Here is an 8326-nt window from a genome sequence, read left to right on the forward strand (position 1 = left end):
TTCCTGCATTGAGCAGGGGGTTGGACTCGATGGCCTTGTAGGCCCCTTCCAACTCTGCTATTCTATGATTCTATGATTCTATAGTTCGGCAGCATGCAACCAGCATGCATGGGATAAGAAAATAACCTATGGTGGCTTATTTTCTTTCCCTGTTCATGCGAATCTGGTCATTGAGTTGGGCCATTGGGCCATTCAGCCTGGTCTACTCACTGGGGATGGGAGGGGGCGCGTCTGGGGCTTCCTTTATACGAAGTGCATGCTCTAGCACAGAGCTTCGTGATACCTTCAGCCATGATCAACAAGTCAATACATGTTGACTGTCTGCAGATTCAGATGGGATTGATTCAAGGAGACAATTTATTTATTATCAAGACGTATTTATTTGGAACGTTTCTTTTCCGCTCTTTATCCAGACTAGATGTCAAGCCAGTTAACAAACAAAAATATAAAACCAATAAAATCAGTACAATAAAATGGGGGGGGGATTATGCTTTTCTATGCAAAAATGTCCAAGCCATATTTCAATCAAGATTAAAATACACAACCAGTCATAAAACCAACAAATCAAAAAAACAACACATCACTAAAGACAGTCGAACAGTGCAATCCTATATTTGTCTATTCAGAAGTAAATCCCATTGGGCGGTATCCAATGAGATGCTTCCACTCCAACCGATTCCCTTCCGCAAGTGCTGGGTCCCAATGATTCCATTGCGCAAGCAGGACCCGCCGCTTATGCAGCAAAGATTTAGCGCTTCCAAGAGGAAACCCCAAAATAAGCGGAAGTGCTCGTTCCTAGATTGGGACAGGTCGTCGAAACTCCCTTATGGAAGCTTGGCCGGCCTGCCCTGTCTCAGAAATGACTATCTCCGCTCATTTCGTGTTCCTCCAGAAGCGCTACTGGAAGGGAATCGGCAGGGATATAAGTGCCCCGCTGGATACTGCCCATTGAGTTTAATGGGGCTTATTCCCATGAAAGTGGGTAGAGCATTTGGGGAGAGGCCTGAATGAGATACTTGGAGCTTATTTAATGAAAAACGTTCCTCAGACATCCCTATGTAATGTAACTCTACCGCTTTGCATTGCTGACCTTGTTTTTGTCTTTTGCCCTGGTGGGCTGTTGATTCTTTATTTCAGAGCCCAACTGCCTTTTGGGGGGCCCACGTGTATTTTTCAAACTAGCCGGACCATGAAAGAGGAGGTGCAAAGTAAGGAAGCCCCATAAAATTAAATAGGCTTAATGAATGTCTCTGAGACTAGTCGAGTGACATCAGCACCTTATCTGTCATTCATGATAGGAAGTGGGAGATGTGTTACGAACAACAGAGTGTTTCCTCTTTTCCTTTCCTGGCCTCCAAGAAACCTTCTACTGCTGTGGAGAATCCTCAAGGCCAAGTCGATTAGTGACATCTTAAGGCTGAGACTAGAATTGTCAGAGAGGCTTGATTTAACAGACTCACACTATGACCTCTTAATACACTGTGCCAAGATTCTATTTGAAAGAAAATAGAACACAGTCTAATAATAATTAGATTCATGTTGAAACAATTACTTGAGTGACTGTAGATCCCTTATTTACGCATTCATTTTGTAACTGAAACAGAATGGTGTTTCTAAGAAATGATAGTGCATGCTCTTTATAATTATTAGCCCCATAAAATATACAGGAATAAGCAGCTTTCTGGGGTGTTTTTTTCAAAACCGAAGAAGGAAAATTATATATATATATATATATATATATATATATATATATATTCATGAAATCAACATTAGGTCACTCTTTTGGTGGTACAAAAAGCTATTTGAACCCTGTGGATTGAGTCTAGTCTTGTGTTTATCCAGGAAGGAAAGAGAGATAGGAAGAGAGCTGTATGGTGGGACACTACTTTTCATCTCAATTCATATTTACAGCCTGATTCCTATGCATGTTTATTTGGAAGCAAGCCAAATTGAACTCCATAGGACTGACAAAGGTGCATAGCCTTACAGTGCAACCCTATGCATAACTATTCAGAAGTCCTATCGAGCTCAACAGGACTTACTCTCTGGCCTTCCTTCGTCTCACATCAGTCCGTTGGTCTCTGTCCACCACTCTGCCGCTAAGATCATCTTCTTGGCCCGCCGCTCTGACCATGTCACTCCACTTCTGAAATCTCTTCATTGGCTTCCAACTCTCTCCAGAATCCAATATAAACTTCTCCTGCTGACCTTCAAAGCTCTTCACGGTCTAGCTCCTGCCTATCTCTCCTCTCTCATCTCACACTATCGCCCCGCTCGTGCTCTCCGCTCCTCTGATGCCATGCTTCTCGCCTGCCCAAGGACCTCCACTTCCCTTACTCGGCTTCGTCCTTTTTCTTCTGCTGCCCCTTACGCCTGGAACGCTCTTCCAGAACACTTGAGAACTACAAACTCAATCACTGCTTTTAAAACTCAGCTAAAAACTTTTCTTTTCCCTATAGCCTACAAATATTGAGTTTTGTTCTGACTCTATACTGTTTAGCTTCACCCTACCGGGTGCCTGTTTACACTTCCCTGTGCCTGTTCGCATTCTCCTTCCCTCTTTATTGTTTACTACAACTTATTAGATTGTAAGCCTACGCGGCAGGGTCCTGCTATTTACTGTGTTATCTGTACAGCACCATGTACATTGATGGTGCTATATAAATAAATAAATAAATAATAATAATAAAGATAATATAGAATAACTGACAGTCCAGATGCCACAGGGGGTGTACAATTTCAGACGTATCATTAGTATTTTTGTAGAGCACAAACTTCAGCCATCAAAGGACTAAAAAAATCCTTTCCAGTGGAGTCATGCAGAAGTGTAACACACGGGTACAAAAGGAGTCTAAAAGGGCTTGTCACATATTGATGGTTATTAAAAGAATGCTGAAGGATATCCATGTGGCCTCATTCCCAAATGCAGGTAATGAAGTGGTAAATGTGTGTCTTGGCTCTACTACTTCTTCCTGCAGGAGCTCATGATTTAATGTTTCTCAACACACAGGAGTCCACACATGGATTTAGCCAGGACTGGCACCAGAGGTTGGCATGGTCAGGCAACTGCCTGACCCCAGGGCTCAGAAGGGCCCATCACCAACTGTCGCACGCCAGTGAATTTCAGCGGGTGTATGCATGCAGCACCTGGTGAAATTCTCTCTTCATCACAACAGTTGAAGCTGCAGGAGCCTTGCCCTCTAGCTATGCTAGAATGACCAGATATAAAATGGGGCAGGGTTCCTGCAGCTTTCACTGACACCTGCTGAAATCCTCTTCTTTATACAGCTGTTAAAAGATACAGGAGCCCTGCCCTCCTTTCCATATGGTCACCCTACCTGACATCAAGGTCAGGGATTGCATTTGGAGGAACATAGAAAGCTTTCTTATACTGGGTACTCTCTCTTATACTGGGCCCATGTAGCCCAGTATTGCCAGTACTGGCTGGCAGCAGCTCTCCAGGGTTACTTGCTCTACCTGGAGATGCTGGGAATTCAACCTGGAACTTTCTGCATGTAAAGCATGTGCTCTACCACTGAGCCACAGCCCAGAGCCAAACTCCTGTCCCTTCCATTGCACCACCACCCACCAAGTAAAACATCCCATGGGGGCAAGGAGAGTGGCTGGCTAGTGGCACTGGGCAGGTAACTTGATAATGACAACAGTAGCTGGCAGGGGCCAGGTAGGCACCAGGCAAGATCCCATTGGTGACACACCATGCTGAAGGTCCACTGAACTCTGGCACTAGCTCTGAGTTTACCGCCTCATACTTGCTGTTTGTGAGACCTAAGTGGCAGGCGCAATATGTTTATAATTGTATAATAGGGCTGACTGACCTTGCACACCCTTAGTGTTCTGCTAGTATGGGAAACCACTAGTAGGCTGCATTCTCACATCAAGCAGGAATGAGCCGCGGTAAGACTCAAGCTTGCTCCCTCCTCTTCCTGCCTAGGAAGAAGTTTGGAAGTTTCTTTCTCCACTTTTAGTCAATTGTGGTTTGTTGCATCATCTGGGCTGGCAGACTGTGGTTAACACTAACTGTGGTTAATTTAAAACAAGCCAACTTAAAACTGTAGTTTCTAAAGGTGGTTTGTTTAACCTGAGTTAATGTGAAGCAGAATTTCAGGTCCAGATGACATGGCAAGCTGTGGTTAAAGAAAAAAGTGGAAGAACTTCCAAACTGGGTGGAGGGGAACACATGAGTCAGTGGTTAGAGTGTTGGACTGGGACTTTGGAGACCCCAGTTCTAGACCCCACTTGGCCATAAAGCTCACTGGGTAACTTTGGCCCAGTCACTGACCCTCACTCTAACCTACCTCACAGCACTGTTGTGGGGAGAAGTTGAAGACCATGTAAGCCACCTTGGGTTCCTTGCGAAAGGCGGGATATAAATGCCATAATTTTTTTAAAAATGAGCTTACTCCTGCTCATTCATGACCAGCTACAGAATGGCTTTAGCATACAGCTGTGCGCAAGGTTCTCTCCCGCCCCTTTTGTACATAGAGAAATGGGGGCGGGGGGGGGGAGATCTCACCAAATTTCTCTAGCAGGGGGAGAATTCTCTAACATGGAGGTGGGACTCACCATTAACAGTGGCTGTAGCGCACTTTCCCCCATAAGGTTTTTGCTTTTTGTGCTGCTGCCACTGCAAGTGACAATAGCAGGAACTGTGTTGGCCAACTGACCACACTTTCTTATGCATCCTCCACAATGCCCTGTACCTGGTGTCATTTCAGGGCACCGAGAGCTTGGGGTGGGAACAACAGAGACATATTATATATGGAAGTGATGTGAACCCAGCCCAAATATTTAATGCTTACATCTTGAAAAGCCTGTTGTAATGTATACTGAGATAAGCTTTTGTAAGTTAATACAGATCAATCACTTTAGATGTTAGAAATGATTAATCCTTAGCTCTTTAGAAGACTCACTCATGGACTATACAGAGTCCACCCCCACCCCCAAGACGTAAGCATTTTAATTTGACTGCCTGCAAGCTCTAGAGAAGCTGTGCAAATTATACAAGCTATTCTCTCATTTTTCCCTCATTTTCTCCCCTTTCCACCCTGATCATTAGTCTGCCAAGCCATTAGGATTTACATATGAATGTAAAACTGAACTGTCCACTAAATGGCCATAGAGGCTATTAACCAGGAAAGCTAATCAATGAGGAAATTGCTCTCTACAGAGCACTTTTCATGCAAAGTCATCACCAGAAAGCAATTTTACTGCCCTATGTGTGTATAGATAGATAGATAGATAATTCTCCAATTAAAACCAATATTGCTTCCTCATCTACTTGGATTTGCAACAGGGTCACAAAAGTGTTAGTATAAAATTTTAATATGATGTAAGTGGCTATAGTCAAGTACTCTGTTTTTAATTAGTCAGTGGATCCAGGTGTAAACATGCCATTTGAATAGCAGGAGACTTGCCTGTAACTATAGTCCTTTGAGTGATTGCTTCTGCAGTCACATGTTTTTTGTCCCTGCACAGAAAAACTTTTGGAACTTCCTACAGCTAGGTGAAAGAATCCTAGTGGAGGGAATGCTGTTGGTATGGGCCCATGCAGAGTGGTACAGAGCTTGCACGCGCTGTCCAGGTCTTGGATGTGGGATTGTTATCTTGCACGTAATTCTCCCAAAGAAAGTGTAGAAACATGCAAGCTTGATCATCAGCCATGCAAAGAGGGCCACGGTGGAACAGAATTTCTTTGCCATAATGTCCACCTTTATGCCCTTGCAGTCGGTCAGGTCATGGTAGAGGGTTGCCATGACTTCTTCTGAATGATTGGAGATGAAATTTGCAATTTTCCTGTTAAAAATTCTGTACAAGTTACCCAGCTGTCTAGATGTAGGGGGTATGGACTCCCTAGTGACCTGGAACAAAAGAGGCAAGATCAAGATGCTACAGGTGCAGTAGTATCTGCTTGGATCAACTGGATTAGTAGGTCCTTTACAGGTAGCCAAGGGTTCCTGTCCTGCTAGCGCTGGGTCAACTCACTCTTGGGGCTATGAGGCAAATCCATACAGCAAGCTCATAAGGCAACACAGCGTTACCAGTCAGGAAGAGGGGCAGTCCAAAAGCAGGGTCTAATGCAAAGCCAAGGTCAAGAATAGAGTCCAAAACAAGCACAGTCCTGGAAGCAGAGTTTTAGAAGGAGTCCAGCAGTCAGCAGCTTGGGAGATCGGCCAGGAGGTAGCAGGGTCAGGAAAGATAGGTTGCAAGTTTTTTGGAGCTTAAAGAAAGATGTTGTTCCAGCAAGCAGCAGATCTCAACTGAGATGTATTTTTCTTCCTCTCTTATAATACTAGAACCCGGGTCCATCACATGAAGCTTAATGGTGAGAGATTCAAGACAGATAAAAAGAAGTTATTTCTTCACTCAATGCATGGTTAAACTACAGAATTTGCTACCGCAAGATGTAATGATGGCCACCGATTTGAATGGCTTTAAAAGGGGATTAGACATATTCATAGGAGCCAACGGTGACTACTTCTGATGGCTATATGCTACCTCTAGTATCAGAAGAAGTATGCCTCTGTATATCAGTCGCTGGGGACCATGACCAGGAGGCTGCTACTGCATTCGTGTCCCACTTATCACATCGCAGTTGGCCACTATATGAACAGAATCCTGGACTAGATGGCTGCTTGGTCTGATTCAAAATGGCTGTTATGTTCCTGTGAGAGCTTGTACAATCTAGTCTCAGTCCACACCCAGGTCCAGCTGCAGTTAATCCTGTCTCCACGGTCTCCTTGTACCCAAGAATCTCTTTTGAATAGACCTTTCTCACAAGAAGCCTGATAACTTTGGGCCTTGAGAAGAGTATTTCACTTTTTAATGGCTGTCTACTCCTGCACCTTCTGGCATCAGCACTCTCGGGGTGGGATGTGATTCAATCTCCCCTCTGACTCCACAGCAAGGACAAGGGACCTGGGAACCCTTTCTAGAGGTCTATCCAGGGTCTTCTCTGCAAACAGACCCGGTGTAGCATCATCAAAAATGCTGCCGTTGGCCACAGTACTGCCAGAGTCAGGGGGCCTCATCTCCGCCAGACTGCCGTTGAGCTCCACGATGTCAGAGTCACTGGAGGAAGACGAAATCTCCTGGATCAGGCTTTGGCCTGATGTGGCAGTGTTGGATTTTCAAGCCAAGAACCTTTGCCATATGGTGCAGCTGCTTGGCAGAAGTCCTGGTATCCTCCCTGGGTGAGTTCTTGGGAGACACTGGTTCTAGTCCCCACTTGGCCATGAAGCTCATTGAATGACTTTGGGCAAGTCACTGACTCTCAGCCTAACCTACCTCATAGTGCTGTTGTGAGGATAAAATGGAGAGGAGGATTATGTATGCCGCCTTGGGTTCCTTGCAAGAGGGGAAAAAAGGCAGGTTATAAATGTAGTAATTTTTTTAAAAATAAGTGGGACTGCATTGACACAATGAAGAAAAGTATAAAAACAGGCTCATTTGCAGAGTATTAATTTCAATGAGATTTTACTTTTTGCAAAAACCTGCTTCTTTATAAAGCAACAGAAAGATGTAGGTAATTGATGGCAATGATTTTAATGGACATAAAATCACTTTAAGGCTTGGTACTATATTATGCATACTAGAGAATAATGGAACATTTTCTGTAAATTCAAGAAGAGTCTCCCATCTGCTACAATATATATAAGAATCCCAACTAAAAGGCCATAATCCATTGGGTTCATAATTAAGAAAGCACAATCTGATGCATAAAACGTAGATGCTACAGTCAATGGGTTGTATTGTATCCAGGGGTTGCATGGGTGGAAGGCAGCTCACGCAACCCATTTCTCCCTTCCTCCCTAAAAGCCTTCTCCAGAGGGTGAGTGGGCACTGTTGTACAGAACTGCGGTGGGAAAGGGGCATTGTCCAAAATTAGGCAGACTTCTGCTGGCACAAACTCCTTCTATTTAATATCAGGAGTCCCTGCAATCTTTTTTTTTTTTTTAAGCCTACAGCACCCGGTATTCCCAGGCGATCTCCCATCCAAGTACTAACCAGGCCTGACCCTGTTTTAGCTTCTGAGATCAGACGAGATCGAACGTGTTCAATATAGGCGAGTCCCTGCAATCTTGTGTGACACAGCCCACCATGTTCAGGAGCCTCCCCCCCCCCCCAACCCCTGCTCAACCCCCTAGTTTTGGGGGAGTGACAGGGTACAGGAGGGGAAGAAAAAGATTGGTTGTACAAGATGCTTTCCAATGCAGCCACTAGATATGAGCCAGTGCTTGCTCAAATTGTGCTCTTTTAAATCAACGGCTGAACTTACATTGATTTGAGAGGGATTAGATCATACCCG

The sequence above is a fragment of the Elgaria multicarinata genome, chromosome 1 (assembly GCF_023053635.1).
Source record: "Elgaria multicarinata webbii isolate HBS135686 ecotype San Diego chromosome 1, rElgMul1.1.pri, whole genome shotgun sequence".
Classification (NCBI taxonomy): domain Eukaryota; kingdom Metazoa; phylum Chordata; class Lepidosauria; order Squamata; family Anguidae; genus Elgaria; species Elgaria multicarinata.